At 43.7% G+C, this 17,303-nt stretch overlaps 1 protein-coding gene across 1 annotated transcript in view; it reads right to left on the bottom strand.

Annotated features, from left to right (window-relative positions):
* Window positions 1-17,303, bottom strand: part of ISM1 (isthmin 1) — an 88,550-nt gene that overhangs the window by 30,760 nt on the left and 40,487 nt on the right. The gene's annotated exons all lie outside the window — the stretch shown is intronic.

Here is a 17,303-nt window from a genome sequence, read left to right as displayed (position 1 = left end):
TCTTTCCATTTGACCATCAACCCATCCATATATTCATTCACATATCCTTCCTTCCTTCCACCCACACACTCATCCATCCATCCATCCATCCAACAAATGCCAACCATGCTAGGTACAGGAGATACAGTAATCAACAGGATAGACATGAGACGTATATTTTTAAGTGTACAACTAGGTGAGGGGAATAAACAAGAAATACCTAGATAAATAAATAAGATCAGAACAGAGAACAGTGACTGCCAAGAAGAAAAGAGAGAAGATAATGGAGAGTGTCTGGGGAAAACCTTAGATAGGGGCCAGCGAGAACCAGAAACCCCTCAGAGAAGGTGACACTTGAGACAAGATCTGAATTAACAGAATGTGGCACCCTGCAATAATCTAGAGGAAGGAAATTTTAGCAAAGGGAGCACTCAAGTCCAGGATGGGAATGAGCTTGGCTGGACTGAGAAACAGAATGACCAGTGAAGCTGTTGAAGAGGGAAGGAGGGAAGAACCATAGGTAATGAGGATGAAGAGACAGGGCCAGCCAAAGAGAAAGTCACCAAAAGGCATTCTGAAATCTAATGGTTTTATTCTGGAAAGTACAAGCCCATTGTTTTTTCCCAGTTGTGAAAAATATCTCCTTTTGTTATCATGAAGGGAAGATTTCTCTAGTGATTGAAGAGTATAGAAGTTGCTGGACTCCCTTCCCAAACCAGCCTTTCTCTTTCTCCCCCGTTCCTTTCACAGAAGACTTACTCCAGCCTTCAGGGATGGCATTTTCATGTTTACTGGTGGAGAGAGACAAGGAGATAGAATTTCACCAGCGTTTGGGTCAGTGGTTAATGTTCTTGTTATTCTTGGATATGTTTTCGGTTTGGGAGTATATATTCCAGCACACTGTCTCCACACACCCCCTCTGCCCCCCACCACAGTGTCTCTGACCCAGCCAAAGGGTTATATCTGGTATAAACACACTCTTGACCTTGGTGAGCACCCAAGGTCAAGAGTACTGAGGCCGAAACACACTAGCAGATACAAAGTTTTTTGGAGAGCTAAACTTAGGGAAGGGGTTATTATTTTTACTTTGATTTATGTGTCATTTTTTAGAGACAGGGTCTTGCTCTGTTGTTCAGGCTGGAGTGCAGTGGCACAGTCAAGCTCACTGCAGCCTCAGACTCCTGGGCTCAAGCAATCTTCCTGCCTCAGCCTCCCAAGTAGTTGTGATTAGAGCCATGTTCCACCATCCCCAGCTGGAAATGGGTTTGTAAATATATGTTTAAATAGGAATGGGGCTCAGGAAAAAACTCACTGGTGTGGAGACCACCTCTGAATGTTCCAAGAGGCCAAGGGGAGTGTGGAGATAGAAACCTCATCTGTCTCCTCTTGAAAACACGCAGTGACAGCGGAAAGCTGGATGCTCTGCGGCATGTTTTTGCTCGCCCTTCCACAGCTCAGAAGATGTGGCCGTGGGCTGTGTCTTTGTTCACCTTTCCAGCCACCTCTCTGCCATGGTTTTCGTCTTCTGGCACATCCTGATAGAGGGAGTTGCCCTGACATTTCGAGACATTACTCAATCCAACAAAGGCCAAACGTATTATTGTTTGAGCCTAGGAGGGAGCCTGGGAGGGGGAAAGATGGAGGGAGAAAGATGGAGGGAGGGGGCGGGGAGAGGAGGGGAGAGGAGAGATCATGCCATCTTTCCTCAACATAAGATTTCTCTATGACATCCCAAAGGGAAGATAGCTGAATGCGATGGCTCTCTTGCTTTTTCTCCAACCATAAAACTTCTACAACAGCATTAGGGAGGACAGTTAGATTGTCATGGAGAATGTCTTGAGCAGGATTTAGGATTACAAATCTTGGAAGGGGCCAAGAATTTGCTTCCCTGCTTTAGTACTTCTTGTGAATCAAGCTCTAACTTCTTTGCCACAATGGATACATATTGCTTAGTCAGGTTCAAAATAGAAAAAATCTATTTCCTTTCCCCTGTAATGAAGTTCTCTTTCTATGAACACTTACATGTTAGAGGAAGCAGAAAATGTGTTTTTGCTACTTTTTGACATTTTGCTTAGACAACTGAAAAACCAGGGACTAAGTCTGATTGATTGATGTGACTCTTGCATTTTTCCTGATAGGAAATCCACCACCAGTGTGTTTCTGGCTTAGCCCCAGACCAAGCAAACCCCTTAAACTCTCTAGGACTCAAAGACTTTGCATGTAAAGCAGATTAGATACTAAGAAGAGCCCTGTACTCTCCCCGCAGGATTAGTCAAGATACTTGGGTTGGGTTTGTCTACACATGGAAAGAGAAAAGCGTCAAGTTAGGGACACTGGCTGGGCAGTTGAGGCCACAAGTACCTCTGCGGGGAATAGTCAGACAACTGGGGCTGAAGTATGTTTTGGCTTCAGTTATGCACACAATTGTGGCATTTCTCCATCTCTCCCAACCACCCTGCCCCCCAAACACAGGCTTGGTGTTTGTAAAATATTTGGAAGATGGGAAGTAATAAAGACATGCTAATCACAATCTCTGAACATCTGAGTTACTCCTGCACCTCTTCCAAAACACACTTAACTGGAAACCTTGGCTCCTTGCAACGGCATACCACCAAGCTGTTAAGATACTGGAAATCCTAGGGTAGGGAAAGTGTGGCTAAGGATGATCCATATAAAATATATCAAATGAAATCATGTTTTATTCAATCAATTACAAGATTTGTGAGTAGCTATTATTGTTATCTAGACTTTAGGGTAGGAGACAACAGACAGAATATCCTAGTAATGTACAAGAAAACGCTTTCTTCATCTTTCTTTTCTCAAAGGGACACACTGTGCATCCTCCTTGCAGAGCCCCCCTTGGCCATTGGTCCAGCTATCACCAAGTTCACTTACTGAGTATTTCACTTAAATTATTAGAGCAGAGTGAAGATTTTCAACAGGGGTGGATCTCAAGGTTAAAAGTAAAACATTTTATGTTTTATTCAGGCAAGCAAACATTCTTCTCTGAAAATGATACCTTAGGAAAGTCTGGGAATGTAAGGAAAGAATCATCACCATTCTTTCTAAAATGCCATTGAATTCATTTTGCCTGAGTTAAAGGGATACGAGGGGGGCCTGCTCAGTTTGGAAAAATATTTCTTTACCCACAATGTGTCTTTGAGTTGAACATCAATCTGTGAGTTAACATTGACAATACTGCAGCCCCAGCAGCAATGTTTCCTCTTGTGGCTATAAGTTCAGAGTTGTGACTACCAAGGAGAAGGAAAACAGAAGAACTGAAGCTATTGAATGTATTATGCACATGCACTGTTCAATCGCTGAGGCAGGTGACCTGTGTTGATCAAATTATTTAGCTACTGTGTGATGCTTCTCTCCTTCTATTATTTTAGAATTTTTCTAAAACAGGAATAGTAATAAAAATACTGTTTTTGCAGCCTGGTATTTTGCCTTAGATGGCAGTACTGTGGCACACATTGCGATTGCCTGCCCATTGTCTCTTCCCCTCTTTTTCTTGACATTTGTTTCAGGTGTCAAAAACTACATTTCCCAGCATCCACTGCATCTGGGTATGACCATGTGACACACTTCTGCCCAGTGAGGAGTAAGTGGAAAGTTCTGGACAGAACTCCTGAAAAGGAGTTTTCAGATTCAGTTTTGCTGTTTGCCTTTCTCTCTTCCACTTTGTCCTGCCTGAAATGAGGATACCGGGGTTGATGTGAAATGAGGCAGCTGGCAGGCATGAGGATGGAGGCTGTACTCTGAGTGGGGCCGATTGGAGAGATGATGGGCTTAGCATTATGGACCTATCACACTCATCAGTCCTGGAATGGTGACTCTGTATGTCTTTTACTGTTATCACTAATCTTAACATTGACAATGCTGCAGTACCAGTAGCACTGTTCCCTCTTGGGATCCTAATTTTTGAGTTGTGATGACCAAGAAAAAATGAAAAGGCCCTGTTTAGCTAAGTGGCCCTATGTTAGATATTCTGTTCTTTGCAGTTGAATACAATTCCCAAACAATAGAGGTGCCGACAGGGCATTTAATGAAACCCCACAGTGAACTTCACTATGGCAGCCAGGAAACAGATGCTAGGCTCTGCTGCCAACCTTCCTGATAGCCTATTCCAAATCTGCCATTGATACCCTCTGCATACGTTGACAGACTCTTTTCACTGTTTCAGCATCTACACATTACATTAGTCAGCTGTACTGCTCACTGAGTACTGTAATGTTTCCTTTAAGTGGTCCTATTCGGCTGGTGCGAAAACAGTGGTGGTTTTTGCCATTGAAAGTAATGGCAAAATCCGCCATTACTTTTGCACCAACCAAATACTATCACAATTGCAAGAGGTGTTTGCTTGCCAAAAGGAACCAGTGTTCCTTGGACAAATGGATTGAGTGCAGAGCTTGGGTGGGGAAGGCACAGATGAATTTGGGATACTTTCCTGCACCAAGAAGCAAGGAACTTTCAATGATTAACAGGATCCTCTTGAAAGAACACAGGAGCCAGTGTGACAGGCCCCCATTTCTCACAGATCAGAGAATCTGGACAAAAAAAAAAAAAAGATTGTCCTTGACTGATGCAAACAGAATCTATCCAAATATCCATAAGGATACTCACAAAGGAGAGGAATCCAGAAAAACTACTAGTGCCATTTAAGGTAGGCATTATAAAATTCCTTACTTTGCAAATTGGTATTAAAAAGAAAGAAAGGTTTTCAGAGGAAGTGATGTTTGAACTGAAATCCAAAAGGCTGATAAACGTGCAGCAGATGTATCAGGTTAAGAGAGCAGGGAGCTGGGGAGCGGTCCAGGAGCTTTGCAATCCTGGGGAAGGAATCTCTGAGGCCTGACACGTGGTTTATAGATCCAAAGGGTTTCAGAGCTGAAATGCGGTGAGAGTAACGATCAGAGACACCTGCTGTTTTCATATGAAATAATGGAGGTAAATATTATACACATCGGGCCCAACACAGTCTCAGCCCACCAGCCTTTGGCTTGAGAGGCTTCTTATCACACTGTGCTGTGACTTGTCCACTAGGCTGCCACTTCCCTGGTGGCATCCTCTGGGACATGTGGAGGTTTCCTGAAGCTACATGGTGCTGGGATCTCATCCTTCCTCATTCTCATCAGCTGGCCCTGAATGCCCTTGGGAAAGCTCTGCTGAGATGAACTGAGAAGAGAAAATCTCTCTTCTTTAGTCTGGGTGCAGTTTTTCTCAGATGACAAATCCACACGTTTTAACCACTTGTGTCCTTTATTCTGAGTACATCCTGGTCCAGCACCGAGACTGTCCAATCACTGCCTCCAGCCACTGCATCGCTGGAGTTGCTCATCGTGGCTGTGTTTGTGACCAAGGTGGGTGGCCATAGCCACATCTGGGGTCATAATGGCCAGAGTCCCCAACTGGTCATTTGGCACAGACAGATAAATACAAAGGAGAGGGAATGAGGTTTTTTGGACAACCAAGCCACAGGGCAAATCAGGATGAGCACTACAATTCGAGGAAGACAAAGCTATGGAAATGGGTGATGCATCCTCTTTTGGAAAAATTGTGCTAAGTATCACTGTCCCAGTCTGCAAATAGCCATCTACCCTATTCTGCAAACACCAACCAAGGACTGGCATCTGAAGAGAGAGATGATTTCAGCACTTTCAGAACCTCCAGAAGAGGCACAAATTAGTAACAAACTGTGGCTGTCTAGAAAAGTTTAGTATTTTTTCTCTTTAGACAAAAACTGGTAACTATTCCCCAGATTAACACAACCAGGCAGACTTCCCGGAGGCAGACTGGACAGCAAATTTCTGAAAGGCAAAGAACAGTCCCCATCTTCAGTCTCCAAACTCCCTCCTCCCTCCCTCAATTCCACAAGCTCAGGGGGCAACCAGTAAGTACTATTTGATGATAATGATGGCTAAAGTTATCATTGGCTAACAAGGGCCTCATTCGATTTTGTTCTAATTAGGCTCAGGCTACAGGCCTCATTACCCCTGATGTGGCTTTTATGTGGGATTCTAAAGAAGAAAACTCTAGGAATCTTCTGTTGAAGATATTAAAGAAGATATTATTAGCAATGCATTTGGGCTCACAGACTTTGAACAACAAACAACAGAGATTACAATTAATGTCACTACAGCCTCTCTCCTTAAAACAAACTAGCAATATAGTTAATTAGCAATATATCCTCATTTGGGGCTGGGCATCTGCACATTATTATCGACAATGCTTGTTTCCTTTTTCCAGATGAAAGGAAGCCATACCGCACCCAGGCATATGGCTGTGTGTTTTCCATATTCAAACACTCCATTTTCATCTACCCACGATAAACACACTCGGGGCTCTATCTGTGCTGAGCATCGATTTTGTCTGGAACACTCCCACACATCTAAAAATAAGTTTGAGAATGCCAGTAGTGGTATTTCAAAGGGAAAAGCAAAAGTTTTTGCCGTTTGAAGAGACAAAAGAATAAAATGGCACACTGATTATTGTTAACATGATTGAGGAGCAGGCACTGCTAAGAAGAGAAAACCAGGAGAATGAATAATATGAGTTTTAGAGCATAAAATCAGATTTCTATAAGGGGCACATTTGTTCTTAATGTTAAGGAAGATGAATGGAGACCACAGTCCTAGGAGTGGAAGCAGGGGGTGGTGGGAGCTTGTTGGGGCTTGTGCTGCGAAGTTTTGGAAAGAGGCAGCCAGGATGCACTGGGGACAAACTGCACCATGAAGACACAGATGACAAGGCTGACCAGTTGCTGCTCTCACAGAGCCCAGGTGTGACGGCATTCATTCCCCTTCAGGCAGCTGGAGCAGAGCAAATGTCAATGGCTGTATTTTATAGCAAGCATGACAATGCAATGCCCCTTTGGGAACTATTCCTGGCAGAGGGGAAATGGCCGTATATATGCTTCAATCTTTGCTGGAGGCTCTGAAAACAGTCCTGAGGGCTAGTGACACAGGCATATCATGGTTCAAGAATTCAGGAGGGTCTCTGCCCTAGTTTGGGAATGGAGCCTGCTGTTGAGGTCTAATAGCTGAGGAATCCCAAGTTAAAATGGCAGAAATGGCAGAATGTATCATAAGGATGTTTACTTTAGGCCTTGGCTGTGACCTCATTTATTATCTTAGGCTTCAGAAGAAATGAAGAATGGTCATCTCGTTGCATTTGGGTAGGGAGCTAGCTCTGGGGTGGAGGCGCCACCCATCCCTGTGCATCTTTCCTCACTGAAGTTTCTTGTGGCTGGCTGACAAATTAGCGATCAACACTTCACTGGCTTGTCTTGAATATTTCTGTAAACTGCTTTGATCTTGAAAATGTGTAAATTATTGGTGAATTTTTTCAAGTTATGCTTTCTCCATTGCTGGCAAGGAAAACAGAGTGGTAACTTTTCCAGGACCCATTTATTTTATGTCCTATTAGGCTAGAGAATGAACTGAAATGAAAGAGAAATTATTCTTTCAAGTCTAAGAAAACATGTAAGAAGTAGAGTGCAAGAGTGGAAAGGAAGTTTGGCTAAAAATAAATAAGAAAAAAAAAAATCCTTCACCCATCACCTAAAACATCCCTGCAAATGTAGGGAGATGGAGAAATGATACTTTCCAGAACCACCTTGATAAACTCCTTGGGGTGTAAAGCCATCCATCCTCAGCATGCAGTTAAGGGCAGGGCTTTGTATATGTCTTCGAGGCTACAGCTAACCTGCTCAGGGTATAAAGCCCAGGCCACCAGTGGCCACCAGGGGGCTTCAGTCCCTGCTCTTCAGCCCAGTTAGAGCTCAGCCGTCTCTTTATGTCAAAACTTTGAGCAAATATTAATGAGTATGGATTATCGGTGACTTTCCAAGTTGTGCTTTCTCCATTACTGGCAAAGAAAACAGAGTGGTAACTGCCTAGGACTCGTTTTCCAGGACCCAATTTGAAGAGGCACCAGATCATGAGTGCACCTAAAAGGCCCAAGTATCTAAGCCCTCCTGTGACCAGAGGGAGATGGTGTTGAACAGGACACCAGAAGGGGAACATCTCCTGCAGTGATTCTGTGTCTCTGGTGTTCTGTTGGTGAGAAGAACCAGGAAATTAACCCAAACATGGATGGCAGAGTTCAGAAGCTGTCTGGGGTAGGGGTGGCCTGAGGAGCCCTGCCAACTTGTTATTCTAATTAAGGAGATGGATCTTTCTCAGCACTAAAGTTAAGAACCCTCATTGAAACCTACCACTAATCTCTCTCCTCCGAGTACTTCTAAAATGGATTTTAAAGGTCATTGGACCTTCACCTTGGAATCCTGAAAAGGGCTCAGGGCACTGTGGAAAGGACCTGGGCTGGGAGTTTCAAGGTCTGGGTCTAGGTCCCAGCATTGCCTCTTCCTCCCGTTTTGTGAGCTTTGGTAAGTTATGTACCTTTGCACTTATGGTAGAATGGTTTGCAAACATTTCCACAAATTTTTCTTTTCTCCAAATATCTATGCCTTGGGTAGTTGCTTCCCATACTCTTCTTCCTTCCCTCCCTCCCTCCCTTCCTTCCTCTTTCTTTCTTTCCCTTTCTTTCTTCTTTCTTTCTTTCTTTCCTCTCTCTCTCTCTCTCTCTCTCTCTCTCTCTCTTTTTGAGACAGAGTTTTGCTCTTATTGCCCAGGCTGGAGTGCAATGGCATGATCTCAGCTTACTGCAGCCTCTGCCTCCTGGGTTCAAGTGATTCTCCTGCTTCAGCCTCCAGAATAGCTGGGATTACAGGCATGTGCCACCATGCCCAGCTAATTTTTTGTATTTTTAGTAGAGATGGGGTTTCACCATGTTGGCCAGACTGGTCTCGAACTCCTGACCTAAGGTGATCCACCCACCTCAGCCTCCCAAAGTGCTGGGATTACAGAGGTGAGCCACCGTGCCCAGCCTTCTTTGAGCTTCTTACTGCAGCCAAAGGGACAACAGTTAAACAGACACTTGAAAAGTGCTTATGCCTTACGATTGCCTATTTTTGTTGCTCTTTGGAATGCTAAGAACACTCCGTGAAGAAGGCCAAGTTAGCCTGTTGCATGTTGAGACATGTGTGCAGCAGAGATAATTATTTATCCCAGATCCACCAGCCTGCCAGTGCCAGTCACTTAGAGAGAGACCATCCTAGACCATCCAGCCGTGGCTGAGCCTACCCTGGCTATGAGAGCTACCCTGCTGACCCAGAGAGTCGTGAGAAATAATAAATCCTTGTGAGTTTAAGCTAATGAATCCAGTGTGATTTGTTACACAGCAAAAGCTGACTGATTCAGGACCTTAGTTATTTCTTCTATAAAATGACCATGGTGAGATTGAATGAGAGTTGCAGAAAGCCTCTCACCCCTTTCAGTTCTGACCTCCTCGGAATGGAATCCTAAAGAGACACTTGTTCTGAAGAAATTATTTTACACTAATTAAAAAAAATCACTTTATTTCAAATGCTGAAAACATCGAATTAAGGTTGAGGAGATTAAATAAAATCCAGTGGTTCACAAATACATGAAATGTATATTCGATCTACAATGACTAGACTATCATTTCCTTTCTCTCTAGCCTTCTACCTATTAACTTAGGTGCTTCATTGCCAGTTTTTCAAAGATCCGAAGCCGAGACTTAACAGCTCTCCCTTGTACTTTCATGATGCACCTGTACAGCTCTCTGTGCTGCTAGAAACTAGCAATGCTCATTGATTAACAGGACCCCTTTTGATACTGTAAAACAATTATAGAGCTGTCACAGGCCACATATAACCAAAGGTGAAGAGGAAGCTGCTGCCACCGGCACCTGTTCCCGCCCCACCTGCCTGTACAGATTGCTCCTGTTTGGACTGCTGTTCCGTTCTTCTCCAGAGAAATGGTGTGATTCCTGCTTGGAAAACTGGCAGCTGATGCAATTGTGGGTTCTTTACTTAGCTAACCTTTCTCTGTAAGTAGCTGTTAGCTCTATTCATGGATTCATTCAACAAACACTTCATCAGTATTTATGATGTACCAGGTACTGTGCTAGGGTGAGACAGTGCCAATAGCACATGGCTTGTTAAGACAACTTTTCTAAAACTTGGAAATGAAGCAAAAGGATGACTGCAAATTTATCACTTCGTCCTGGGGCCTGGCCTGCCCCAAAGTATTTAATTCTGTAGGAGCATGTATCTTTGCTTGGCTTATTATTTACTACTGATTAGGGCCCAAACTAAAAGTTACATGCTAACTTGTAGATTTTCATTCTGTAGATACACAAATGTTTTTGTCTAGTGGAAACAACAACTCAGCGCTGACTGGTTTATGGCTCTACAGGACATTAATCAGTTTTATTTATGTTTACACATTTACTTCACCATCATTTTCCCCACTAACCTTATAAATATCTGTTTCTCAAATGCTCTGACATGGCATTAGCATCTTCCTTGTTCTCTCATTCATTTAATTAAGTAGTTGACACATGCTTCTTATTTGTATGACGTTCACATTTTTAATATTATAAAAATTTTAAGTGGACAGTTTTTTGTCTTCAACTTTAGACTCCAGAGGGTAAGTTAAGAAATGCTTACATCCATATAAAATGCAAAGTAGAAAGTGGGAAATTCTGAAGGAGCAGAGATTTTCAATGTAAGGAAGTAAAATTATCTAGATTTCTAATTATGATACCACAACTCACCATCTCTAACGTCTTTAACATCACTGTGTCATATTCTGTCACATTCTCTAAGAGACTCCTCTCTGGATGTTGGTCTAATGCACTAACAAGCTGAAACCGGTGTGGAGAACCATGGCTTGTGAGCCGGACTTCTCTTGGGTTTCTCCCCTTATGAGGATCCTTACGGGGAGAACAGAAGCCCACGCACCAGAAGGCATCCAAACTCCGTCCGTCCATTTCATTCTCCCCCTGCCCCCATACCATTCCCTCCTCTGATCCTAGAGAAACAAACCTCCTCCCAGTTTTGTTCTCACCAATGGTACTTCTACCATGAGAACCTCAGTTAACTGAGGTTCAAGGAAGGAGAATCACAAGTTCTCAGAGGCTTTCTTTTGGGATGTGGTCATGAAGGGGGAGATGTTCAACAGAGAACATGTTTATTATTCTCCTCAGTGTAAACATCATAATATTAGGATGTATCAGTTTGGGTCTGAGCAGGAAATGAATGGCACCCTCCAAGTGGGTAACTATGGAGAGCTTAATACAGGAACAATTTAACGTATCTGGACAAAGTGCCCAGACACCACCAAGGATGCTCTAGTATCCAGGGCCAGTAGAGCCAGGGGGAGCTCACATTCTCCAGGCCTGAATATGCAAGAACAAGGAGAGGCTACTGTTAACCAAAGAGAAAGAGAGAGTTGTGGGGCTAGATGTAAGGTGGGCTTTCATTTCCTACCATGCCCAACATTGGCCAAACCCAATCAGAAGCCAGACAGCAAGGGAGCCTCTTGATGTAATACATTCAGATCATGTGCCCTAGGAATAAATTAGGATGGAGAAAAGTGGAAAATGGGTTGAGAGAGGTAAACAGAACATTTGGGGTACACAAGACATGCTTGGGAGAAATGACAGCTACAGTATCACCCATTCCAGGCATGAAACATTGAATCTGCTCTCATGACATCCATGTGAGGTACACATGAGTACCCCTATTCCATAGATGAGGATACGGAGACTGAGAGGCTCCTAGAGAGTAAGTAGGCTCTGAGATCCTTGATCTTTTCACCACACAGTGCTGTCCTAGTATCTACCCTGGAGTTGGCTAGAACAAGAGAGTCTGCAGCCACTTTGAATTCCCTGGCCTCCCCCAGTGCTGCTCCCCTCCAGAATAACAGTTCTCAGAGGACTGGCTCCAGAACACTGGCCCATAGCATACACATATACAGATTTAATTCTCAGCTCTGCTCCTGACTTGGTTTGGTAGGGGAAGTCCTGACCTCATTTTTTTTTTTTTTTTTTTTTTTTAGGAAAATACACATCTAGATAACAGTCCAGCCCAATACTGCTTTACTTGTGCAGTGTAATGACTTCTTGGGGTTAATCAGGTCTCATTAACAAAACCCATAGACATAGTGATGATAAAAAAATGGATTATCACTGATTCAAGAGGGAAGAAATTGGGAATGAAATGGCACATAGTACGTTATATAAACACGAGAGCTATTCAGTGGGTCAGATGAGGCAGAGAACAGAGGAGGTAAGACGCAAAGAGCCAGGCCCAAACCTGGATTGCTTTGGATATTAGCAACTGGGGTCATCACATTGCTAAACTTGCTAAACCAATGGGTAGAAATTTAAAAGTGATGGGGCCAGGCTGAGTGTGGTGGCTCAAGCCTGTAATCCCAGCACTTTGGGAGGCTGAGGTGGGTGGATCATGAGATCAAGAGATTGAGACCATCCTGGCCAACATGGTAAAACCGTCTCTACTAAAAATACAAAACTTAGCTGGGCATGGTGGTGCATGCCTATAGTCCCAGCTACTCTGGAGGCTGAGGCAGGAGAATTGCTTGAACCCAGGAGGCAGACGTTGCAGTGAGCCGAGGATCGCACTACTGTACTCCAGCCTGGCAACAGAGTGAGACTTCATCTCAAAAAAAAAAAAAAAAGTGATGGGGCCTAAATGGCCATCCATAGTAGAAGGCAGAAGTCAAATAAATATAGAAAATAAATACTCACAGAATAAAACACTATCTGGCAATGAGAATGAACAAACTATGACCACATCCAACAACATGAATGAATTTCAAAAACACAATATTGAGCAAAGGAAGCCAAATACAAAAGAGCACATGACCTGTGATTTTACTTAAATACAGTTCAAAAGCAGGCAAAACTAACCAATGCTGTTAGAAGTCAGGGCAGTGGTGATGTGGGGTGCCAGTGACTAGAAGGAAGCCCTTGGGGGCTCCTGGGACACTGGCCATATTCTGTTTTCTGATCACACAGGAATGTTCACTTTGTGTAAATTCCAGTGAGCTGTACACATATGATCTGTGCTCTCTACTATATGTTATTTACACATAGAACTTACATAACTACCAAAAACACATGCACACAAGAAAATGGAAAGAAAATCAGAGAGAAATGGCAATTGGTACTTTCTTTTTTTCTTTTCTTTTTTTTTTGTCACTCAGGCTGGAGTGCAGTGGCATGATCTCGGCTCACTGCAACCTCCAACTCCTGGGTTCAAGTGATTCTCCTGCCTCAGCCTCCTGAGTAGCTCAGATTATAGGTGTCCACCATCACGCTTGGCTAATTTTTTTATATTTTTAGTAGAGACAGGGTTTCACCATGTTGGCCAGGCTGGTCTTGAACTTCTGACCTCAGGTGATCCACCCACCTTGGCCACCCAGAATGCTGGGATTACAGGCATGAGCCACCGTGCTGGCTAATACTTTCTTAAAGATGCCAAGCTTCTCTGTTACTGTTATTTTATTTTCCAACCAATAAGGCATACAGGAAAATACAGTGTTTGAAAAAAGAGGAGCTTCTTGTTGGGCATGTTATTTCCCTGTGGCTCAAGCTTTCTTACCTGTAAATGGGTAGCATCTGCATGGTAAGAACACTTCTTTTCTCCTCTTTATTATTCCCTTCTCTTGTTAGTCTTTCCTAGCACTCACTCTTACACTGTTATGTTTTCTCTCCCCCGTTTTTCCCCTCAGGCCCAGCCCCTGACTTCCCTAGTGAGAGCCACACCTCCACCTCCTTCACCTTTTTCAAATGTCTTCTCAGTGCTAGTCTTGCCCAAACACTTTTATGTATCACTTCTACCAACTGGCTCTCAAAGCTTCCCACCAGGTGGATATAATTATCACCCCCATTGTACAGATGACAAAACTGAGGTTTGAAATCCTGCCAAAGTCACCTAGCTCATACTTACTAGGGGTGTGTGAATTCTGGCTGACTCCAGGGAGGCTTTAAAGCTGGACCAGCAGAGACAATGAAAGGCAGCCTGTGTGGGCTGCAGCTGCCGGAGAGTGAATACCTCTTCCAACAACCTCAGTGTAAAGAGAGTGCTCAGAATGCAGAGAAAGGACCAACACCACCAATTGCCAACCTCTCCAAAACGGTCCGCCTTGAGGATGGAAGGCGTGGTTAGTGTTTCAGTCATTTGAGTTTTAAAGCCATTTTATCACTGTGATCCCCTATTAAAATACAACTAGTTTTAAGAATAGTCATGCTGGACCTGCCTGGCCTGGGCAGGGCACAAGATCAGGGGAAGGGCACAAGATAGGTTTTGGAATCTAACTCTCCATTTTAACAAAGCATAATCTAGATGGTTTTTTTTTTTTTTTTGAGACAGGATCTCACTCTGTCACCCAGGCTGGAGTGCAGTGGCACCATCTTGGCTCACTGCAACCTCCGCCTCCCAGGTTCAAGTGATTCTCCTGCCTCAGCCCCTTGAGTAGCTAGGATTACAGTGCACACCACCACCTGGCTAATGTTTATGTTTTTAGTAGAGATGGGGTTTCACCATGTTGGCCAGGCTGGTCTGGAATTCGTGACCTCAGGCAATCTGCCTACCTCAGCCTCCCAAAGTGATGGGATTACAGGCGTGAGCCACTGCAGCCGGCCTCTAGAGGATCACATGAATGAGCCAGGCCCCAGAACACAGGGTTTCGAACTCCCAGCCTGACGCTCTCCCACTGGCTGCTTCGGTGTCACTACCTGGAGAATCTTCATGATTTTCCACGACTAAATTATAAACTGTCTTTCCCTCTTTATAACTGCAGTCTCACCAAAAAGCCCGACAAACTTTACTAAACATCCTTTGAATGAATAAATGGCTGGTTGGCTGGCTGGATGAACAAACGAGATTTCAAAGCCTGATAGGCATGGGAACTGTGGACTCCTTGTAGTTTCCCTTAGGTCCACCATGCCATGTACATTGTACAATTTGTGCATGGTACAAAGATGTCTGGTGAGGGGCAAGTAAGGGCCGACGTTCAGACTGGAGGAAGGGATGTTGTCGTCCCAGAGGAAATGACTTGTAATTCATACAGAGGCTCATAAGTGCTAATAGATGCTCTAGGGTCACACGTCTGTCTACTATACCTGCAAAGTCTTTCCTTCCCTTAGCCATATAGAAAACTCCTATGCATCCTTTAAAACTCTTTTTAGATACTAGGTTCTCTGTAAACATTCCCTGACCTTTAGCAGAGTTAATCCCTCCTTGCTCTTCATTACTTCTCTTCCTTATACATACTTTTGCTTTTCTTTTTTTTTTTTTTGAGACGGAGTTTCGCTGTTGTTACCCAGACTGGAGTGCAATGGCACAATCTCGGCTCACCGCAACCTCTGCCTTCTGGGTTCAAGCAATTCTCCTGCCTCAGCCTCCCGAGTATCTGGGACTACAGACGCGTACCACCATGCCCAGCTAATTTTTGTATTTTTAGTAGAGACGGGGTTTCACCTTGTTGACCAGCATGGTCCCAATCTCTTGACCTTGTGATCCACCCGCCTCAGCCTCCCAAAGTTCTGGGATTATAGGCTTGAGCCACCGCGCCCAGCCACTTTTGCTTTTCTATACATTATTGGACATTTACTCATTTTTTCCAGCTTCTGATTAAAAACACATACACAAATTATAACTGAACTGTCAACTTAACTGTACAATGGGGTAAATTATATTAGCCATGTTAATATCTCCAAGTCCTTTTATACCTGCCTACAACAAAAAGAGCATTTTATCCATTTTTCAAATTCCTCTGCCACTTTCCTAGTCCAGTTTGCCATCATTCTCTCTCCTATCTTTCAAGTCTCAGCTTAAATGTCACCTCCAGAGAGAGGACTTCCCGATCATCTTCTATAACCAGTGTTCTTTCCCACCCTTTAAAAGCTCCCCTCCATCATTCTGCTTATTTCATTAATAGTATTTATTACCTGAAATTATTCTATTTATGGGCAGTGCCCAGCTTTTCCTTTTGCCCAGAGAGAATAGAGCGACTATGCTGGAGGTGCCAATGGCTCCTGCCATCTGCCTGTGACCAAGTCACCAATGAGCACCCAGCAAGTGCACCAAGGGGAAGCCCTGGCAGAGCCACAGAGAGCAGGAGAGGCAGAAACCACACTCAGCGGGAGATGTGGGACAGATGTTTTGCTCTCTTGAATTAATTTTGATTCTGAACATTTTCTGAATCTGCTTGCTTTTCTTCAAAGTCAAATATGAATTCAAATATTTTTTATCTATATGTACAACTGTGTATACCTATATACACACATATTTACAAGTATGTGTATATGGTTTTATAAATATAAATATAAGGCCGGGCGCGGTGGCTCAAGCCTGTAATCCCAGCACTTCGGGAGGCCGAGGCGGGTGGATCATGAGGTCAAGAGATCGAGACCATCCTGGTCAACATGGTGAAACCCCGTCTCTACTAAAAATACAAAAAATTAGCTGGGCATGGTGGCGCACGCCTGTAATCCCAGCTACTTGGGAGGCTGAGTCAGGAGAATTGCCTGAACCCAGGAGGCGGAGGTTGTGGTGAGCCGAGATCGTGCCATTGCACTCCAGCCTGGGTAACAAGAGCGAAACTCCGTCTCAAAAAAAAAAAATAAATAAATAAAAATAAATAAATATAAAGACATACTCGCAGACATAAATACACATTTAATTAGTTAATTAAGTTTTGAGATGGAGTTTTGCTGTTGCCCAGGCTGCCATGACACGATCTCAGCTCACTGCAACCTCTGCCTCCTGGGTTCAAGTGATTCTCCTACCCTCAGCCTCCCGAGTAGCTGGGATTACAGGCATGCACCACCATGCCTAATTTTTGTAATTTTTTTTTTTTTTTTTAGTAAAGACGGGGTTTCACCATTTTGGCCAGGCTGGTCTTGCACTCCTGACCTCAAGTGATCCAACAGCCTCGTGGCCTCCCAAAGTGCTGGGATTACAGACATGAGCCACTGTGCCCAGCCCATAAATACACATTTATAAATGTGTTTTTTACATGTGTGTATAAACATACATTTATATTTATATATATATGGATATTGATGTGTATTATTTTAATTTAGCTTTTTTTTTTTTTATTTTAAGATATCTGAAATAGCCTATTGTTCCCTAACTGAGCTCACAGAAAAATGGATAATACTGAGTTATTACTTTAGTTCCTGTGTTTCCAAAGTAGGGGTCCCAGACCAGCAGTGTTGGAATCATCTAGAAATGTTTAAAATGCTGATTCTTGGGTCTCATCCCCTGTGGAATTGGAGCCTCTGGGGTGGGGCCCAGCAGTGGGTGTTTGAGCAGGGCTTCCTGGCGATTCCCTGCAGGCTCACACCTGAGAACCTCTGCTCTCACCAGGAGAAGGTGAGGAAGAGCGGCTGACAGTAGACAAGGAGCTATCATTCTGAAGGGC

Source organism: Callithrix jacchus, chromosome 5 (assembly GCF_049354715.1).
Source record: "Callithrix jacchus isolate 240 chromosome 5, calJac240_pri, whole genome shotgun sequence".
Taxonomy (NCBI): Eukaryota; Metazoa; Chordata; class Mammalia; order Primates; family Cebidae; genus Callithrix; species Callithrix jacchus.
Note: the sequence above shows the minus strand (reverse complement) of the source record. Positions and strands in the feature narration are given on the sequence as shown.